The sequence below is a fragment of the Triticum aestivum genome, chromosome 2B (assembly GCF_018294505.1).
Source record: "Triticum aestivum cultivar Chinese Spring chromosome 2B, IWGSC CS RefSeq v2.1, whole genome shotgun sequence".
Taxonomy (NCBI): Eukaryota; Viridiplantae; Streptophyta; class Magnoliopsida; order Poales; family Poaceae; genus Triticum; species Triticum aestivum.
In genome coordinates, this window is record NC_057798.1 from 551,887,958 (window position 1) to 551,909,487 (window position 21,530).

Sequence of the window (21,530 nt, forward strand, 5' to 3'; positions counted from 1 at the left end):
GGGGGTGGATGAACAGGACCCCAATCGATCGAGCTGGTTGGGGCTGGATGAACAGGACCCCGTGGAGGGCTGGATGAACAGGACGACCCCGTGTAGGTCTGGATGAACAGTAGACGATGAAGGGGTGGATGAACAGTGGCCCGTGGCGGGGTGGTTGAACAGGAGCCCGTGGAGAGGGGTGGTTGAACAGTAGCCGGTGGAGTAGCGCGCGGTGGAGGCTGGATGAACAGGAGCCCGTGGATGAACAGTCGCTAGTGGAGGCTGGAGGAGGACGACGGTGGATGAACAGTGGACCGTGGAGGCTGGAGGAGGTCAACGGTGGAGATGAACAATATCCCGTGGAGTCCCATTTTGCGGTACGCCACACCCCTCCCAATGAACAGGAGCCCCATTTCGACCGTAGCGCTCCAACACAACTCCGTTTCGTTCTTTTTGCGGTATGCCACACCCCTCCTGATCAACAGGACCCCCGTTTCGACCGTAGGAGGTCCGTTTCCTCCGTTTTGCGGTACGCTAGACTCCTCCCGATGAACAGGATCCCGTTTCGACATGGCCGGTCGAACACAAGGCCGTTTCCTACGTTCTGCGGTACGCCCGACCTTGTTTCCATTGCCTGTTCTGTCCAAGCCCTCCCGATGAACACGACGACGCATTCCGTTCCGACCCAGCCGGTTGGCTCCCCATGAACACGATGACGAAGCTATTTTTCCATTCCGACCCAACCATGTACACGAGCCCTGGCCGTACATATGCGCGAGTAGGCATTCGAGACCCATCCCGTATGTACGTACATGGCCGTATTTTCTTTCTTGCACCCTGGCCTTTGTACGAGACGTGTACATGCCACGTGTGCGCCTCTACTATGATACGTGCGCGCCTCTACATCGACCAGTATATATGTACGTACATGTTCGCGACTAGAATGACAATGCTACGTACGCTTTGACCAGGTGGGTGATAATCCCCAAGTGCAGGGAATCATCATAGCAATTCCCAAAGGTGGAAGTGATAAGTATGGAGTGTCGAACCCACAAGGAGCTAAAGGTAAGATCAATATTCTCTCAAGCCCTATCTGCCACTGATACGACTCTACGTGCACCGAACGTTTGCTTCCAACTAGAAACAAGAAATAAAACTGTGTTGTGGGTATGAAGAAGATAACTTTGTATGATATCGGAGAGCTAAAATATAAAAGTAGGTGCTGTTATCATAAAGTTAGAATATATTACTAAATAATATAAATAGCGAGTGTGGAATAATGGTGGATCGGTGTGCGGAATTGTCCTAAGCAATTGTTAACAAGACCGGTAGTCACTATTGCAATTTCATATGAGGGAGAAGCAAAAGCTAACATACTTTCTCCTTGGATCATATGCACTTATGATTGGAACTCTAGCAAGCATCCACAAATACTAAAGATCATTAAAGTAAAACCCAACCATAGCATTAAAGCATCTAGTCCTCTTTATTCCCATATGCAACAACCCCTCTTACTCGGGTTTGTGTTTCCGTCACTCACCAACCCACTATAAGCGAATCATGAACGTATTGCAACACCCTACAGCGGGAATCCCCCACGCTTGCGCGACATGGAGGGCACCATAGGACAGCATCAAAGTGAAACATACAACTCATACCAATCTAGATCATCAATCAACCCAAAGACAAAAGTTGTCTACTCAAAACATCATAGGATGGCAACACATCATTGGATCATAATATGTAGCATAAAGCACCATGTTCAAGTAGGGATTACAGCGGGGTGCGGGAGAGTGGACCACATAAAAGAGGTGAGGATGGTGATGATGATGGTGATGTTGATGAAGACGATCACCACGGCGATGATTCCCCTCCCGATGGCACTCCGGTGCCACCAAGAGAGAGGAGGAGAGTTTCTCCCCCTTGCGCTTCCTCCTCCATGGCTTTCCCCCTCTGGTCCTTGGCCTTCATGGTGATGATGGCCCCTCCGAGATCCTCCTCCATGGCCTCCGGTGATGATGGCCCCCTCTGGCAGGGTGCCAGAGAGGGCCTAGATTGATTTCTCGTGGCTACAGAGGCTTGCGGCGGTGGAACTTCCGATCTAGGTTAATTCCCGAAAGTTTCAGTATTTATAGGAATTATTGGCGTTGGTTTCACGTCAGGGGGGTCTCCGGGCCGTCCACGAGACAGGGGGGCGCGCCCCCCTAGGGGCGCACCCTCCTATCTCGTGGGCAACCCGGAGCTGTTCTGGCCCAACTCCGATGCTCCGTGGTCTTCTTTTGGTCCATAAAAAATCCTCAAAAATTGGCACGTCATTTGGACTCTGTTTGGTATCCCTTTTCTGTAAAACACAAAAACAAGGAGAAAACAGAAACTAGCACTGGGCTCTAGGTCAATAGGTTAGTCCCAAAAATCATATAAAATGATATATAAATGCATATAAAACACCATAGATGGGTAATATAATAGCATGCATACTTCATAAATTATAGATACGTTGGAGACGTATCAGCATCCCCAAGCTTAATTCCTGCTTGTCCTCGAGTAGGTAAATGACAAAAGAAATAATTTATGAAGTGTGAATGCTAGTAGGTGCACAAGTTTGATCAATGATAATTTCAATCACCTTTTCTAGCATCAATATGTGTCATAATAGTAGCTTATCTCATAAAACTTTTCATGATCAAGTAACAATCTATTCACAATGTCAAGTATGGTTCAGAAACTTCATTGAGAACTAACAAACTATAATCTCAGTCATTGAAGCAATTGCAATTTATCATAACATCAGAAAGAGTCAAGAATAGAGCTTTTCAGCAAGTCCACATACTCAACTATCATATAGTCTCCTACAATTGCTAACACTCACGCAATACTTGTGGTTATGGAGGTTCAGCCGGACACTGAGAAAGATAGGGGCTTATTGTGTTGCCTCCCAACATATTCACCTTTAGGTGATGTCAACAATAATAGCCCATGCTAACTTACATCCAATTGGATATATATATCATGATCTTTCAAACACGAAGAGCTTGCCAAAGGATAAAATGAAAAAATGGAAAGGTGAGGATCACCTTCACTCAAGCATAAAGTAAAAACATAAAGTAAAAGATAGGCCCTTCGCAGAGGGAAGTAGAGGTTGTCATGCACATTTAGAGTTGATGCACAAAATCTTAATGCAAAAGAACGTCACTTTATATTGCCCCTTGTATGTGGACCTTTATTATGCAGTCCGTCGCTTTTATTACTTCCACAACAAGATCGTACAAACCATATTTTCTCTGCACTAATAAGTCATACATATTTAGAGAGCAATTTTTATTGCTTGCACCGATGACAACTTACTTGAAGGATCTTACTCAATCCATAGGTAGATATGGTGGACTCTCATGGCAAAACTGGGTTTAAGGATATTTGGAAGCACAAGTAGTATCTCTACTTGGTTCTAGGAATTTTTGGCTAGCATGAGGGAGAAAGGCAAGCTCAACATGTTTGGAAGGTCAATGACAATATACTTTAACTGAGATGTCGGAAAACATAAACCATTACATTGTCTTCCTTGTCCAACGTCAACTCTTTTAGCATGTCATACTTAATGAGTGCTTCACAATCATAAAAGATGTCCAAGATAATATATTTGTATGTGAACCTCTCTTTCCTTATTACTTCCTATTAATTGCAACGATGACCAAAACTACGTTTATCAACTCTCAACAACTTTTATGCCTCATACTTTCTATGTGTGAAGTCATCACTAACCATGTTATAAGCATATGAAACATATAAAAATTCAGATTTATGACATTCAACTTATTCAACAATTTACTCAAAGGATATACATGAAGCACATGAGTAAATGACAAACTACTCCAAAAGATATGAGTGAAGGACACTGAGTAGTCAAATAATTAACTAGCCATGGAAGGGTTCCCCCTTTTTTATTCAATAATTCAGATCCAAAGATTTTATTCAAACAACGAGTAAAATTGAAATAAAATGACATTGCAACGATAGCACAACTCATGTGAAGAAGCAAAAACTTAGGCTCAACCGATACTAACCGATAGTTGTTGAACAATAGAGATGGGATTCCTACCAGGGCATCCCCAAGATTGAGCTTTTATGTCTCCTTAATTCCTCTCATATCACGATTTTTCTTTTTATCATAAGCTTCATTCACAACAAACTCAACAAGAACTCGTGAGAAAGGTTAGTATAAACCAATGCAAAACCTTATTATTTTATACTGTAAAAAATCACTTAAATTATTATTCAACATTGCATAATAAATGTCTCTGCATATTTAATACTCATATCCTCAAATAGAATCATTAAACAAGCAATCATATGCAAACAATGCAACCATAACAGCAATCTGCCAAAACAGTACAGTCTGTAAATAATGCAAGAGTATCAATACTTCCCTAACTCCAAAAATTATGAACTAAAACTCCCACTGTAATAAATTTATCAGATCTTAATATGCAAAAATATTCAATGTTATACCATTCTCTGAATTTTCTAAGGAATTTTTGCAACAGCGGTAAACTTTCTGTTTTCAAACAGCAACATGTATACTAGCAAAATAAACATGGCAAAGGCTTATCCTTGACTTTTTATTGAAAATAAAGATGAAAAACATTAATATAAATACCATCAAGCAAATACTAATAAAAGAAAATGATGCTCCAAGCAAAACACATATCATGTGGTGAATAAAAATATAGCTCCAAGTAAAGTTACCGATGAATGAAGACAAAAGAGGGGATGCCTTCCGGGGCATCCCCAAGCTTAGCCTCTTGGTTGTCTTTGAATATTACCTTGGGGTGCCTTGGGAATCCCCAATCTTAGGCTCTTGCCACTCCTTATTCCATAGTCCATCGAATCTTTACCAAAAACTTGAAAACTTCAACCACACAAAACTCAACCAAACTTCGTGAGATAGGTTAGTATGATAAAGAGTAAACCATGCACTTTGGTACTGTAAAATACAAGGTTCATAATTGTTTTCACACAATGCCTACTGTACCATTTTATTTCTACAATTTATATTGAGGAATATAAGCCATAGAAACTAGGAAGCAAGCAAACTATGCAATGAAAACAGAATCTGTCTGAAACAGAATAGTCTGTAATGATCTGAACTATAACCATACTTCTGCTACTCCAAAAATTATGAAATAAATTGGTGGACGTGAGTAATTTGTCTATTAATCTACTTAAAAAAGAATCAACTCAAAATCACTCTACTTTAAAAATTTACAGCTAATCTCGTGAGCGCAAAGTTTCTGCTTTTTACAGCAAGATCACATTAACTTTCACCCAAGTCTTCCCAAAGGTCTTACTTGGCACTTTATTGAAACAAAAGCTATAAAACATGATTACTACAGTATCTTAATAATGTAGACACACAAAAATAGTATGGATAAATATTGGGTTGTCTCCCAACAAGCGCTTTTCTTCAATGCCTTTTAGCTAGGCATGATGATTTCAATGACGCTCGCATAAAAGAAAAGAGTTGAAACACAAAGAGAGCATCATGAAGAATATGACTAGCATATTTAAATCTAACCCACTTCCTATGCCTAGGGATTTTGTGAGCACACAATTTTTAGGAAAAGGAATCAACTAGCATAGGAAGGCAAAACAAGTATAACTTCAAAAATTTAAGCACATAGAGAGGAAACTTGATATTATTGCAACTCCTACAAGCACATATTCCTCCCTCATAAAAAATTTCAGTAGCAACATGGATAGCAACTCTGTTCTCATACTCAAATGGAACCTCTTCCAAAATAGTGGAATACTAACTAAAGTTGACACTCTTCCAAATCCACTTTCATAAATATCGTACAAAGATTCAACATCCTCCAAGATAGTGGGATCACTAATTCCTAAAGTTGACACTCTTCCAAACCCACTTTAAACTATAGCATTATTCATACTTCAAAAGATATAAGTGAAATTCCTGGAGCATTTTACAATTAATATAGACTAGCCAACATACAAGCTCAAAACTATACAAGTGAAGCGTACGAAGCGTTCTATAAAACCATACTCAAACGATTTGAGTGAAGCACAAAGAGTAGTTCTATAAGATCATACTTAAAAGATATAAGTGAAGCACATGAAGTGTTCTATAAATCAACGAAGATCTATCTCATACTAGCATTAATCTTAAAGGAAAATACAAACACAAAGGACACAAGTCATGTGAACAAAACAAAAACCGAGGTATACCGATATTTGTCGAAGAAGAAAGATGGGATGCCAACCAGGGCATCCCCAAGCTTAGATGCTTGAGTATCCTTTGAAATATTTACTTGGGGTGCCTTGGGCATCCCCAAGCTTAAACTCTTGTCTGTCTTTATTCTTCTCACATCGGTAACTCCTCGTTCTTCAAACACTTCATTCACAAAAACTTAAACAAAAACTTTGTGCGATCCGTTAGTGTAATAAAGCAAACTACCACTTTAAGGTACTGTAATTAACTCATTCTTTGTTTATATTGGTGTTAAACCTACTGTATTCCAACTTCTCTATGGTTCATACCCCCCGATACTAGCCATAGATGCATCAAAATAAGCAAACAACACATGAAAAACAGAATCTGTTAAGAACAGGACAGTCTGTAGTAATCTGGAAGTTTATTAAACTTCTGTAACTCCATAAATTATGAAATAAATTTGACAATTTGAAAAATTTGTACAGAAGTAATGTGCAAAAAGTTTTGAAGCCCATTTGACTTTCCAGTAAAAAAATGTAAATTCACGCACTACAGCCAAAGTTTCTGTTTTTGTTCTGCACATAGTAAACAAGCAATCTTATCAGGCTAAAACCAAAACTTGACACATTATTTTTATAATACAATGGTTATATACAAGGAGATAATTATTTACAGAGAAACTTCCATGAAAAATTCGACATTGTTTCCGTGAGCATGAACACAAGTGCTCAAGGTCGACCCTCACTTCTTCAATGCATAACTTTCCAATCACTTCTCTTTTTGAAAAACTTTTTTAGGCATGAGAGGCAAGCAATTCCTTTTTGGTATTTTCATTCTTTTTAATTTTTTTTGTAAGTTTCACCCACAACTAAACAGGAACAAAAAGGAAAAACAAAATCTACTAAGTAAAGAAAGCAAACATGCACACACGAGAATATCAACCCCACGCTATTGCTCCCCGGCAACGGCGCTAGAAAAGAGATTGATAATCCCCAAGTGCAGGGAATCATCATAGCAATTCCCAAAGGTGGAAGTGATAAGTATGGAGTGTCGAACCCACAAGGTGCTAAAGGTAAGATCAATATTCTCTCAAGCCCTATCTGCCACTGATATGACTCTACGTGCACCGAACGTTTGCTTCCAATTAGAAACAAGAAATAAAACTGTGTTGTGGGTATGAAGAAGATAACTTTGTATGATATCGGAGAGCTAAAATATAAAAGTAGGTGCTGTTATCATGAAGTTAGATTATATTACTAAATAATATAAATAGCGAGTGTGGAATAATGGTGGATCGGTGTGCGGAATTGTCCTAAGCAATCGTTAACAAGACCAGTAGTCACTATTGCAATTTCATATGAGGGAGAGGCAAAAGCTAACATACTTTCTCTACTTGGATCATATGCACTTATGATTGTAACTCTAGAAAGCGTCCGCAAATACTAAAGATCATTAAGGTAAAACCCAACCATAGCATTAAAGCATCTAGTCCTCTTTATTCCCATACGCAACAACCCCTCTTACCGGGTTTGTGTTTCCGTCACTCACCAACCCACTATAAGCGGATCATGAACGTATTGCAACACCCTACAGCGGGAATCCCTCACGCTTGCGCGACACGGAGGGCACCATAGGACAACATCAAAGTGAAACATACAACTCATACCAATCTAGATCATCAATCAACCCAAAGACAAAAGTTATCTACTCAAAACATCATAGGATGGCAACACATCGTTGGATCATAATATGTAGCATAAAGCACCATGTTCAAGTAGGGATTACAGCGGGGTGCGGGAGAGTGGACCGCGTAAAAGAGGTGAGGATGGTGATTATGATGGTGATGTTGATGAAGACGATCACCGCGGCGATGATTCCCCTCCTGATGGCACTCCGGTGCCACCAAGAGAGAGGAGGAGAGTTTCTCCCCCTTGTGCTTCCGCCTCCATGGCTTTCCCCCTTTGGTCCTTGGCCTTCATGGTGATGATGGCCCCTCCGAGATCCTCCTCCATGGCCTCCAATGATGATGGCCCCCTCTGGCAGGGTGCCAGAGAGGGCCTAGATTGATTTCTCGTGGCTATAGAGGCTTGCGGCGGCGGAACTTCTGATCTAGGTTAATTCCCAAAAAATTTAGTATTTATAGGAATTATTGGCATTGGTTTCACGTCAAGGGGGTCTCCGGGTCGTCCACGAGACAGGCCCCCCCAGGGGCGTGCCCTCCTATCTCGTGGGCAGCCCAGAGCTCTTCTGGCCAAACTCCGATGCTCCGTGGTCTTCTTTTGGTCCATAAAAATCCTCAAAAATTGGCACATCATTTGGACTCCGTTCCCTTTTCTGTAAAACACAAAAACAAGGAGAAAACAAAAACTGGCACTAGGGTCTAGGTCAATAGGTTAGTCCCAAAAATCATAAAAATGATATATAAATGCATATAAAACACCATAGATGGGTAATATAATAGCATGAATACTTAATAAATTATAGATACGTTGGAGATGTATCAGTGGGTCCCGACTATCAGGCACTTCCTTGCATGCGGAGATGTAGCTGGTGGGTCCCAGCAGTCAGGGGGGCGAATCATTTTTTTGCCCGGATGCACTTCCTTGTGTGCGAAGATGTAGCTGGTGTGTCCCAGCAGTTAGGGGGGCAAACATTTGTTTCGGGAAATACAGTGGCCCGTCCGGTGGGTACCCGCTGTTAGGTGGAGGAATAATTATTTTGCGCGTAATAAGGAGGCACTTCCTTGCGGCTGTCGTGGACCCAGCTGTCAGCCTCTCCACATACAATACTCTTCCGATGGAAGTCGGTCGTTGACCACATTGACCACGCCGCGCCGAGAGCACCACGGCGGTGGACGACGACGAGACCTAGGAGGGGGACGACGCGGAGCCGGGAAGACGCGGCAGTGGATGCCCACGCAGAGAGGAGTACGAGGGTTCACTGGTTCGGCTGCGGTGTGAGGCTGCCGTCGCCGCAGAATAACGAGGGGTGTGGGTGAGTAGAGGGATGGCCTGGCCAGCGGTGGGAGTAGTAGGAGGCAGTGAGGCCTCCGCGGCATCACATCCAGCCACGGGAGGCAGGAGCATGCGGCACGACCGGCGCTGCTTTGGGCGGCTGGAGCAAGAAGACCAGAGGTTGAAGAAGCACTTCGGCCATTGGATGGACATCGTACGGTAACTAGAGCTATAATCGTTCATATTGACTAAAGTTGACAAAGGCCTCCGTCCCAGTCAACTTAGTAGGCCAACAAGTCAGCCTCTTACCAAGGTGGGTCCCAGCTAGCAGGGGGTATTCATTTTTTTGTGCATAATAAGGAGGCACTTCCTGTGGGTCTGAGCTGACAACGGGGGGAACGCTTTTTTCGCGAAATATGGTGGCCCGACCGGTGGGTCCCAACAGTCAGGGGGAAACATTTTTTCGTGAAATACAGTGACCCGTCTGGTGGGTCCCAGCAGTCAGGGGGGAATGTTTTTTTCGCGAAATACTGGTGCCTGCCCGGTGGGTCCCTGCTGTCAGGTGGAGGAATAATTATTATCCGCGTAATAAGGAGGCACTTCCTTGCGGCTGCTGTGGACCCAGCTGTCAGCCTCTCCACGTAAAGTACTCTTCGGATGCAAGTTGGTCGTTGACCACATTGACCATGCCGCACCAAGAGCACCATGGCGGTGGACGGCGGCGAGGCCTAGGAAGGGGACGACGCGGAGCCGGGGAAGACACGGCAGTGGATTCCCATGCGGAAAGGAGTACGGGGGTTCACTGGTTCGGCTGCGCTGCCGTCAACGCAGAATAACAGGGGGTGTGGGTGAGTGGAGTAGAGGGATGGCCTGGCCACCGGTGGGAGTAGTATGGGGGCGGTGAGGCCTCCGCGGTAGCACAACCGGCCACATGAGGCAGGAGCAGGCGGCACGACCGGCGCTGCTTTGGGCGGATGGAGCAAGAAGACCAGAGGTTGAAGAAGCACTACGGCCATTGGATGGACATCATACGATCACTCGAGCTAGAATCGTGCATATGAACTAAGTTGACAAAGCCCTCCATCCCCGTCAACTTAGTAGGCCCACTATACTGGTTCCCAGCTACCAGGGGGAGTATTAATTTTTTTGTGCGTAATAGGGAGGCACTTCCTTGCGTGCGAAGATATAGCTGCTAGGTCTGAGCTGTCAACGGCGGTAACCTTTTTGTCGGAGTAATGGTCCACGGGTAGGCTAACCCGAGGCCCAGAACCTTTCAAGACATTGGGATAAGTAGCGCCGCTCATGCCAAGTCCCAGGGACGACTCCAAGATATGCCGAGTCCCAGGGACGACTCCAAGATATGCCGAGTCCCAGGGACGACTCCAAGATATGCCGAGCCCCAGACGGCAACTCCAAGATAAGCTGAGTCCCCGACAGCGACTCCAAGATAAACCGAGTCCCACACGGCGACTCCAAGATAAGCCGACTCATGGCCGGCGACTTCCAGAGAGGCCGGCTATAGAGAGTCGGCCCGCGACTCCACCCTTGTCTCAAAGGGCGAGGCGGGGTACAGCCACGGTGTGGCTGTCCCCCCTGCTTACAAGGGGCCGGCATGGCTACAGTAAGGCGTATCGCTGAAGATCTCCGGCGTGGCGCGACACTGTTGCCATGCCTGCCCTGACCTCAGCCATAGTGGGCGGCGCACTGTGCCCACGATGCCTGCCTGTACGACCCAAGGACGGTGGGGCCGCCTGTCAGTGGGTAGACAGAAGGCAACACGAGCGCCCTGGAGATGGACCCATGGGAGTCGGCCCCCTGGAGTCGGCCGACCCCTCCCACGGGCCCCGCACGCCATTAACCAGACAAGATGGGGAATGGCGATAGTGAACGCATGCCAGACGGCAGCACTGTTGCCATGACCACATGACCAAGCCAGCGTCATCAGGAGTACCGCTACAGTATCAGGCCTGTCCGCGGGGCCCGCCAGTCGGCGGGCCCCAGTAGTCGGCGGAGAAGACGACGGCCTGAGAGACAGACGGCTGGGACCCGTGCCCAGCCGGATTACCGTTGTACCCCTGGGGGGGTAGGCCTATATAAACCCCCTAGGAATCCCATGCAAAGGGTTCGGACCCAGATAACATTGGACCTTAGAACGTAGGAAGGAGAGAGCTAGCCTTGCCCTCTCCTACCTCCAGAAACAGCTCCAGGAGCACCATTGTACCCACTTTGCCATAGTGACCATGCGGAGACCCCGTAGAGCAGCAGTAGGGGTGTTATCTCCTCGGAGAGCCCTGAAGCTGGGTAAGTTCCGCCGGCGTGCATGTCTTCGCCTCATCCCGCTTCCAGGCACCGGCGACGTTCTACTCGCTCCCACCATGATAAGCCATCCTTTGGCATATGTCGTACCCAACCCCCGACACCCTGCATGTTGGACCAAGGGCACCCGTGTGAGGGCGAACAAGGCTCGCTCCTCAGCCCAAGCGAGGCGAACAAGGTGCACCGTCGTCCGGAGACCTGCTCTGGATGGGAACCCTTTTTCTCTCTGGCGAGCACAGCCATCCCGGCACGCCAGATGAGTTTGCGCCGACGCGCTGCACGGCGCTGAGATCGCCTGTGCGGCCAGCTGCCTCGCCGAGCTTATCGGCGAGGTTCGCCTCTCCGATGAGCCTGCATCCGACGCAGGCACGAGCGGCCCCGAGAGCCTCCTCGCGGGTCTTCTCGACCAACTCCACGTCGCCGGCGAGCCTGCCATGGACCTGGAGTCCATAGGATCCACCGACCCGATGCTGGTCGACTCTGACACCGCGTCGCTCGACGCGTTCCCCACCAACGTGGTGGTCTACGACGAGCCGTTCCCTTGCGCGGGGAGCAGCGGAAGCACTGTCACGGAGGTTCTCGTCCTCGATCACGGCGAGCATTCCGGTGAGGGAGCGCACGACCCGCTCGACGCGGCTCTGCGAGACCTCAGCGCGCCAATTCCGGGAGACGCTGGAGGCGCTCCGCCTTCAGCTCGTCGAGGGCGCAAAGAAGCTGGCAAGCATGAGACACTTGTCAGAAGCCTACCAACGCGAGATGGATCGCGCCGTGGGCGGCTCGCCAGCTCCAACTGGGCCTAGCTGCCTAGGCGCGGTCCGGCAGCGCGGCGTGGCAATCGCCAATCTGTTCGGGGCTGATCGCCCTGTGTATGCCACGCCGGCGGAAAACATCCGCGCCGCCCAGGCGGTGGCAAACGAGCTCGACAACTTCGAGGGCGAAGAGCGTCGCATGATGACGGAGCGAGTTCAGCAGCTCCTCGACGCGGCTGCCGCGCAGAACGAAGCCGGCTGCCGCACGGAGGCGCCGCAGCGACAAAACAACGACCCGCCACCCCACCGAGACCAAGGCGCGACGTCTCGGACGCCGACTGGCGGGGCCCGCGGAAAGAAGGACAAGGAGCCGGCTGTCAGCCACAGTCAGACTCGCATCACCATCGAGCGCGACCAAGACGGCCGCTCCAAAGTGGTGGAACGGCAGGACGACTATCTGCCTCCCCCTCCTCGCAGAGAAAGGCGAGTCTCCCCGCCGCCCGTAGAGTATCCGACTCTCGGCGACCGCCTCGGCCGTCGAGAGGGAGTCGAAGAGAACGATGCCCGCCACCGGATTGACCGACTCCACCGATCCTTGGCGCTAGAAGAAGAAGACGAGCTGGGTCCCCCCTGTTTCGGACCCCGCATCTGAGGTGAGCCCTTCCCCAAAGGGTTCACGCTCCCCCGAGACACGCCCAAATACACCGGCACCGTGAAGCCGGAGGACTAGCTGATTGACTACTCCACAACCGTCAATATAGCAAATGGTAACAAGCGTGTTGCCGTAAGATATGTCCTGCTCATGCTCCAGGGCACGGCCCAGACATGGTTGAACAGTCTAAAGCCTCGCAGCATCAACAGCTGGGTCGACTTCACCGAGGCCTTCGTCCGCAACTTCACGAGCATGTACAAGCAACCTCCCAAGCCTCGCCAACTCTCCTTGTACGTGCAAGGCCCCGACGAGTCCACTCACGACTACCTCACGCGCTGGGGCGAGCTCCGGAACTCCTGCGAGGGTGTGCACGAGGTGCAGGCTATCGATGACTTTACTGCCGGGTGCAGAGAAGGCACCCTCCTCAAGCACAAGCTTCTCTGCGACGAGCCGGAGACCCTCGATGAACTGTTGATCACAGCAGACAAGTACGCCACGGCCGACTCCTCCATGAAGGTGGAGATTCAAGTCAGCGCGACTGGCAAATTCGCCCCTCAGGCTCCAAGAACTCCGGCTGGGGACACCAGCCGGCGGCAGCAGCAGAACGACCACAAGCACAAGGCCCCGCAGCCGGCTTCCAACAGCCGGCAAGTGGCGACAGTCGAAGACCAATAGCCGGAAGGGCCGCCTCTGGCAAAGCGGCAGAAGGGCGGCAAGTCCAACTGGTTGCCGGCCTTCTCCTACGAGCAGACCCTGGATGGCTCCTGCAAGTTCCACAGCGGCGCGAAGCCGTCAAACCACACCACCCGGAAATGCCACTGGCTGACCAGAATCGCCAAGGGAGACGGCCTACTCCCTCCCCCGCCTGCTGGGCCGCCTCCACCACAGCCGCCCCAGCAGCCGGCTGTCAGGCCAGTCAGCGCAGTACAAGACAAGTTCCCAGATGAGCATGGAGCCTATGTGGTGTTCACCAGTGTGGCAGACGATCGACGCAGCAGGCGCCAGCAGCAGCAAGAGGTGAACGCAGTCGCATCAAGTACTCCAGAGTTCATGCATTGGTCCGGAAGGCCTATTAGTTGGAGCAGAGCTGATCACCCAGAGGTGATGCCGAATCCAGGCTCCTACGCCCTTGTCTTAGGTGCCACACTCGCCACAGCTAGGTGGGCCGCTCGCTTCTCGCGAGTGCTGATAGACGAAGGCAGCAGTATCAACATCCTGTACAAGGATACGATGGAGAAGTTAGGAATCACGCGAAGACAGCTTCAGAGCAGCCGGACTGTGTTCCACGGCATTGTTCCTGGCCTTTCCTTCTCACCAATCGGCAAGATCCTGATAGACGTCCTCTTTGGGGACAATGATCATTTCTGCCGAGAGCCAATTTGGTTTGAAGTGGTGGACCTTGAAAGCCCGTACCATGCGTTGCTTGGCCGACCAGCTTTGGCCAAGTTCATGGCAGTCCCCCACTACGCCTACCTCAAGATGAAGATGCCGAGTTCCAAGGGAATTCTGACCGTGGCCGGTGACTACAGAAAGTCATCCGCTTGCACGACCTAAAGTAGTCGGCTGGCCGAGTCCTTGGTGATCGCAGCTAAGAAGCGGCTTCTCGATCGGGTTGTGGCGATGGCCGGCAAGCAGCCCGAGATGTCGCCCGACCCGAAGGAGTCGGAAGCAGAAGGATCATTCAAGCGGCCAGAGAAACGAAGAAGATACCTTTGGACCCGGAGCACCCAGAGAGGTACGCTGTCATGGGCACAAACCTTGACAGCAAATAGGAAGGCGAGCTCGTCGATTTCCTCTGTGAGAATCGAGACATCTTCGCATGGTCCCCTAAAGACATGCCTGGTGTACCGACGGAATTCGCCGAGCACAAATTACATGTCCGGTCTGATGTGAAGCCCGTCAGGCAGCCCTTGCGTCGCCTGTCAGAGGAGAGTTGTTGGAGAAGAGATAGCCCGGCTCCTAGCGGCCGGCTTCATTATGGAAGTGTTTTTTCCAGAGTGGCTAGCAAACCTAGTGCTGGTGCTGAAGAAGAACAAGCAGTGGCAGATGTGTATTGACTACACAAGCCTCAATAAAGCCTGTCCCAAGGACACATTTGCTCTGCCAAGAATTGATCAGGTGATAGAATCCACAGCCGGATGCGAGCTGTTGAGTTTTTTGGATGCATATTCTGGATATCACCAGATCAAGCTGAACCCGGCTGACCGACTGAAGACCGCCTTCACCACACCGTTTGGTGCCTTCTGCTACCTGACCATGACATTCGGCTTGAGGAATGCCGGTGCCACCTCTAAGCATTGCATGCAGAAGTGCCTCCTCAAGCAACTCGGCAGAAATGCTCACGTCTACGTAGATGACATGGTGGTGAAGACGGAGAAACGTGGAACTCTGTTGGAAGACCTCAAGGAAACCTTTGAGAACCTGCGCCGATTCCAGATCAAGCTTAACCCCGAGAAGTGCGTCTTCGGAGTACCAGCCGGCCAACTCCTTGGTTTCCTGGTCTCTGAACGCGGCATAGAGTGCAATGCTGTGAAGATCAAGGCCATCGAGAGGATGGAAGCACCCATACAACTGTTAGATGTGCAGAAGTTCACCGGTTGTTTGGCGTCCATCAGCCGATTCATCAGTCGGTTGGGCGAGAAGGCTCTCCCCTTCTATCAGCTCATGAAGAAGACAACCTTTTTTGAATGGACTCCCAAGGCGGACGAGGACTTTCTCCAACTGAAGAAGATGTTGACTACTCCCCCTGTGCTGGTGGCTCCGACTCCCAAAGAGCCCATGCTCCTATACATTGCCGCCACCAGCCGGGTAGTCAGCACAGTCATTATAGTCGAGCGCAAGGAGGAAGGCAAGGCGCCACCTGTCCAGAGACCGGTATATTACCTGAGCGAAGTATTGTCGGCCTCCAAGCAGAACTACCCCCACTACCAGAAGATGTGCTACGGCGTGCACTTCGCCGCCAAGAAATTGAAGCCTTACTTCCAGGAGCATCCAATCACTATGGTCTGCATAGCCCCACTAGCCGAGATCATCGGAAGCCGAGATGCTTCTGGCTGAGTGGCCAAATGGGCCATCGACCTGGCTCCCTACACCATCTACTACGAGCCCCGCACTGCCATCAAGTCGCAAGCACTGGCCGACTTCCTCGTCGATTGGGCCGAGACCCAGTATCTGCCACCAGCGCCCGACTCCACCCATTGGCGGATGCACTTCGATGGTGCCAAGATGCACACCGGCCTGGGAGCCGGCGTCGTCCTCACTTCCCCCAAGGGTGACAAGCTCAGATATGCGCTGCAGATCCATTTCGCCGCCTCCAACAACGTGGCCGAGTACGAGGCGCTCATCCACGGGCTCCGGCTTGCCAAAGAACTCGATATTCACCGGATCCTGTGTTATGGCGACTCTGACTTGGTGGTCCAGCAATCATCTGGCAATTGGGACTCCAAGGACGCAAACATGGCAAGCTACCGCTTCCTTGTGCAGCAACTCAGCGGATAATTCGAGGGGTGCGAGTTCCTCCACGTGCCAAGGAACGACAACGACCAAGCAGACGCCTTGGCACGAATCGGTTCCACCCGCCAAGCAATACCATCCGGCATCGCCCTTCGGCGCCTCCTCAAGCCGTCTATCAAGCCGTCACCAGAATCAGAATCAATCTTTGTGCCGGCTCCACCCGAAGAAGTCGGATCCGACTCCAAGAAAGCCATAATCAAAGCCGGCACGGGGACTTCAGAACCCGGCCCGGGGACTGCGGTGACAAGACCAAAGACTCCAGAACTCGGCCCGGGGACTGCTCCAGTCGGCCCGGGGACTTCGTCAAGTCAGCAAGCGGCTGCGGACTCCAACCCGCTGCCTCCCAGCTCAGCCGCCCTTGTCCAAGTCGCGCTAGTGGCAGTTAAAGAAATAGCAGCACCCTCATGGGCCCAGCCCATCCTCAAGTTCCTAGTAAACAGAGAGCTGCCAACTGATGAAATCTTGGCTCGGCAAGTGCAATGCCGAGCAGCAGCTTATACCATAGTCAACAGAGAGCTAGTCAGGCGCAGCGTCACTGGCATCTACCAACTCTGCGTCGAGGCAGAACAAGGCCAAGCAATTCTCAGAGACGTCCATGAAGGCGAGTGCGGTCACCATGCGGCCTCAAGAGCACTCATCGCCAAAGCCTTCCGGCATGGTTTCTTCTGGCCGATTGCCCTAGAAGAGGCCAAGGAATTAGTCCAAAAATGCAAGGGGTGCCAGATGTTCCGTTCCAAGCCACTTCAGCCAGCTTCCGCACTCAAGACTATCCCCATCGCCTGGCCCTTTGCAGTCTGGGGCCTGGACATGGTGGGACCATTCAAGACGGCACGAGGTGGCTTGACTCATCTACTTGTCGCAGTGGAAAAGTTCACCAAGTGGATAGAAGTGAAACCCATCAAGAAGTTGAATGGTCCGACTGCAGTGACTTTCATCGCCGACATCACGACTCGGTACGGCATCCCGCACAGCATCATCACCGACAATGGCACAAATTTTGCCAAAGGCGCCTTGGCCCGTTTCTGCGCGACGCAGGGCATCTGACTGGACTTAGCGTCCGTTGCCCATCTGCAGTCAAATGGCCAAGTGGAGCGAGCAAACGGCCTCATCTTATCCGGCATCAAGCCTTGACTGGTCGTGCCGCTGGAGCGATCGGCCGGCTGCTGGCTTGAGGAGCTGCCGGCCGTCCTCTGGAGTCTGCGCACGACTCCAAACAAGTCAACCGGCTTCACACCTTTCTTCCTCGTCTATGGCGCCGAGGCCGTCATCCCGACTGATATAGAGTTCGACTCCCCGCGAGTCACTATGTACATCGAGGAAGAAGCAGAAGAAGCACGTCAAGACGGTGTCGATCTGCTGGAAGAGGGCTGGTTGTTGGCACTCAGCCGGTCCAGCATCTACCAGCAGAGTCTGCGCCGATACTACAACAGGAAGGTCAGGCCAAGATCTTTCCAAGAGGGCGACCTTGTGCTCCGACTGATCCAGCGAACAGCCGGCCAGCACAAGCTGTCGGCACCTTGGGAGGGCCCCTTCATTGTCAGCAAGGTGCTAGGAAACGACTCCTACTACCTAATCGATGCTCAGAAGCCCCGAGCGTGCAAAAGGGACGACTCTGGCAAAGAGACAGAACGCCCGTGGAATGCAAATCTTCTCCGAAGATTTTACAGTTGAAGCAGTATGTATCACGCTACCCTTTGTATTAAAGTACCAAGACTTTGGGCCCCCCCGAGACGAGCTCGGGGACTGCCTTCTTTTGTTATCTGTATGATAAGAATTATGCCTTCGAGTATATTACTCTTTGTTAATGCCGCTTGGCACCGGGCCCGACTAGTCGGCCTGGGGACTCGCCGCCTCGCGCTATGAGGAGCTTCCCGCAGTCAGACAAGTAGTGTGCGGTGCCTAATCCATCTCCTGACAAAGATGCAGCTCGCAAAGCGACTGTTTGGTGGGCAGGAGTGAGGAAGAACGGGCGCCCACACGAAAAATGGCTAAGGACCCAAAGCACGAACATAGCGTAAGACGGCCTCCAACATCTCTGAAGCAAAAGCTGACTCATGAGTAGTCGGCTTGCCGCTTTCTGCTAGCCTCTATTAAGGACAGCCGACTCTTTAGTAGTCGGCTTGCCGCCTTCTACCCAACTTGTTAAAGAAGACTCTAAGATGGCCGAGTACCTGCCTTCCTGAAGTAGCCAAGCATTTGACCCAGCGGCATTCCGCAGAGCGGTTGTCCGTCTGGCAAGGCGGTAACTAAGGGAAGGTGGCAAAGGGAAAAGCCAAAAGAGCAATGAGCAAGGAAAGATAGAACTCGGATTAATATTTACATAGCATAGGCCCTTGGCCAATCTTCGAACAGAAGTTCGAAATACACCCGCGGGCGGGGTGGACGGCGCTGGCAGCGGCCATCGTGCCATATTTTCCACGACCTTCTAGATGTGGTGGGGTGGAGATAAGGCTGATTGTGAGAGACAAGGAGTTGTTTGTAAATAGGGATCAAGTGCGGGCATCTTTTTGCAAAAATGGAGAAGTTTGGTTTGTATGCGTCAGATCTAGATCCGACGGCTATTGGTGAAAGATGGGAGACAGAACATCATCACCAACTCAGGACCTGTTTGATTCGCAGGATTTTGAAAATGCAGGAATAGGACACGACAATATTACAAGTTTCAAACTGATATTACAAATGTTAGGAGTAATGCTGCACCTACGAAGAGGGAATTACTAGGAAGTTTACGTAAGAACTTTCGTTACTTTAGGTGGATGCAGCATTATCGTACAAACTAAAATCCACCGCCCTGACAAGTCACTAATGGGCAAATAAGTTTTCGAGTCTCTGGCCACTTGATGTTTCAAAAACAAATTCAGCTTCTGCGGAGACTTTGTCATTTAGGCTTAGACGCTTGCGGTGATCAGCACGCCATTCATTGTTGCGCCAGAGAACGCCAAACCTCATTACCTTGAGCACAATTGCCTCCAGAACAAAGAACCTGGCCAATTTAATCTCAGATGTGCTGCCTCGGTAGTTGATCAAATCAATTTCTGTAAGATGGAGATCAAGTCATTCGATGAGATTATTATAGTGCATCACATTTTTCACTTTCGGGTCTTTTTTTATCTGCAAAAGAAGAGAACATATTAGAGTAGCTGGCTGTATAGGATTGTCGTGTCATCAAGAGGTTCCAATATCATTCACTCATACGATAGGGTTGGCTGGCTAGTGATATTTTTTCACTCTCTCTCTCTCTCTCTCTCTCTCTCTCTCTCTCTTTCTGTTTCCTCTCATTTAACTAGGAGCATGTGAAGAGCTTGGGCATTTGTTGCCTTCCACTATGTGGCCGATGCCATATTTCGCAAAAGTATGCCACATAATACACATCGATGTCAAATCAAAAGATTTTGGCACCGCTCTTGCGATGTGAGAGATTTGGCACCACTGTGCACACAGACCCACATGTATAAACAAATCAATCAAACCAACTACACCAGCCTCTCACTCTCCCAAACAAGTGTTTTTTATTGCCTCAGTCCTCTCTCTCTCTCGCATGCAGTGTTTTTTCATTGCATGAGTTAATTTGGCACCGGAGCAAAGTAGGTGATCTAGATTGGGGCACCAGGTGAGCAATGGAGGGGCATCAATGCCAAATGCATCACAAGTGAATTTGGCACCTGTTTTGGCCTACAGAGCCCACTTTTGTACTCCCTCCATCCCAAAATTCTGGTCTTAAATTTGTCTAAATACGGATGTATCTAGTTACATTTTAATGTTAGATACATTCGTATCTAAACAAATGCAAGACAAGAGTTTTGGGACGGAGGGAGTACTACCTCATATTTAGTATAAAATTTTGACCATAGATTTACCTAAGAAAATGCCAATGCATGTCACTAAGAATTACCCCATTTGAAATTATGCTCAAATATGAATCCAACGATATAGTTCTTAGTGACATGCATTAACATTTTGTCAGTTAAATCTATGGTCAAATTTTGATACTACAAAATTGGAAGAGTAAACCAGGACGGAGGTAGTACTTGATCTTAGGGTAACCATAGAGTTACTGGAGTAGTCTAAGTTACTTTCCACTATGACTAGCCTAGGCTACTATAGTAGTACAGCATAAAAATGATGCAGGTGATCACGTGAGAAAAAAATACTAAAAACATTTCTTTCGGTGCAGTGCGTAGATGCAGTTTTGAACACTACACTTGTCATCGTAATTTGGGAAAATTACGAAAAAATTGAGCTACATTGTGATTACGGTTTACTAATAGGAAAGAAGTTTCACCTCGATGAGTAGCTTCTCTGTGCATGGAAAGCATGTAAGGAATCCAACAACTTGATCCAGATTGGGGCCGATAGATTTTAGTGCCAAGATCTTCACTATGCGCATGGACTGGGTCAAGCTTGTGGGAATCATTTTCTGGAAGACGGTCGTAAATACATCAAGAAGAAATTTAAAAATGTGAATTTCAAGAAGACGGAGAAGAAGATGAGTGTTGTACCTGAACGATTATGGATCCAATAAAGAGTTCGGAGAATTTGGCAGACGAGTACACCAACACTGTCAATTTCGGCGCATCAATGACCCTGATTTTTGTTGGACCTTCTAGATACGATACAAGCAATCTCTCAAGGAAAGGCGCATTCTCATTGACCATAACGTGGAACAGCTGGAGTGATCTCTTCCCAATTGATGTCTTGTTGCGGGGCCAGCAAGACACATAAATCCATCGGAGATTCGTCGAGGTGATGTGGAGGCTAATGAACCCGTGGATCTGCTCAAGACGAAGGTACTCGAGCGCAGTACAGCTACGGAGCAGGTGCTCCATAGCCTTATTCGAGATGACAACGTCGAAGAGGTCGAGCTGCTTGAGTTGAGGGAGAAGAAGGGCGGGCGCGACATTAATCTGGGGAAGATAGCAGGAGCTGAAGCTAGTGCGGTGCAGCATTGGCGTGAGGCGGAGCACGGATGGCGGCAGAGAGCGACATCATCCAGCTTCAAAGCTGAGCTCCTCGAGCTGATCTAGGGCGGGGGATAAGAACCACTCGTCGAACTTGGGTTGGACCTTGCAGTTGGTACTGAACATGCGGATGTCAAGGCGTCTGGCTGGCTCAGGGTGCGATGAAAGAATCTTGGAGACTGC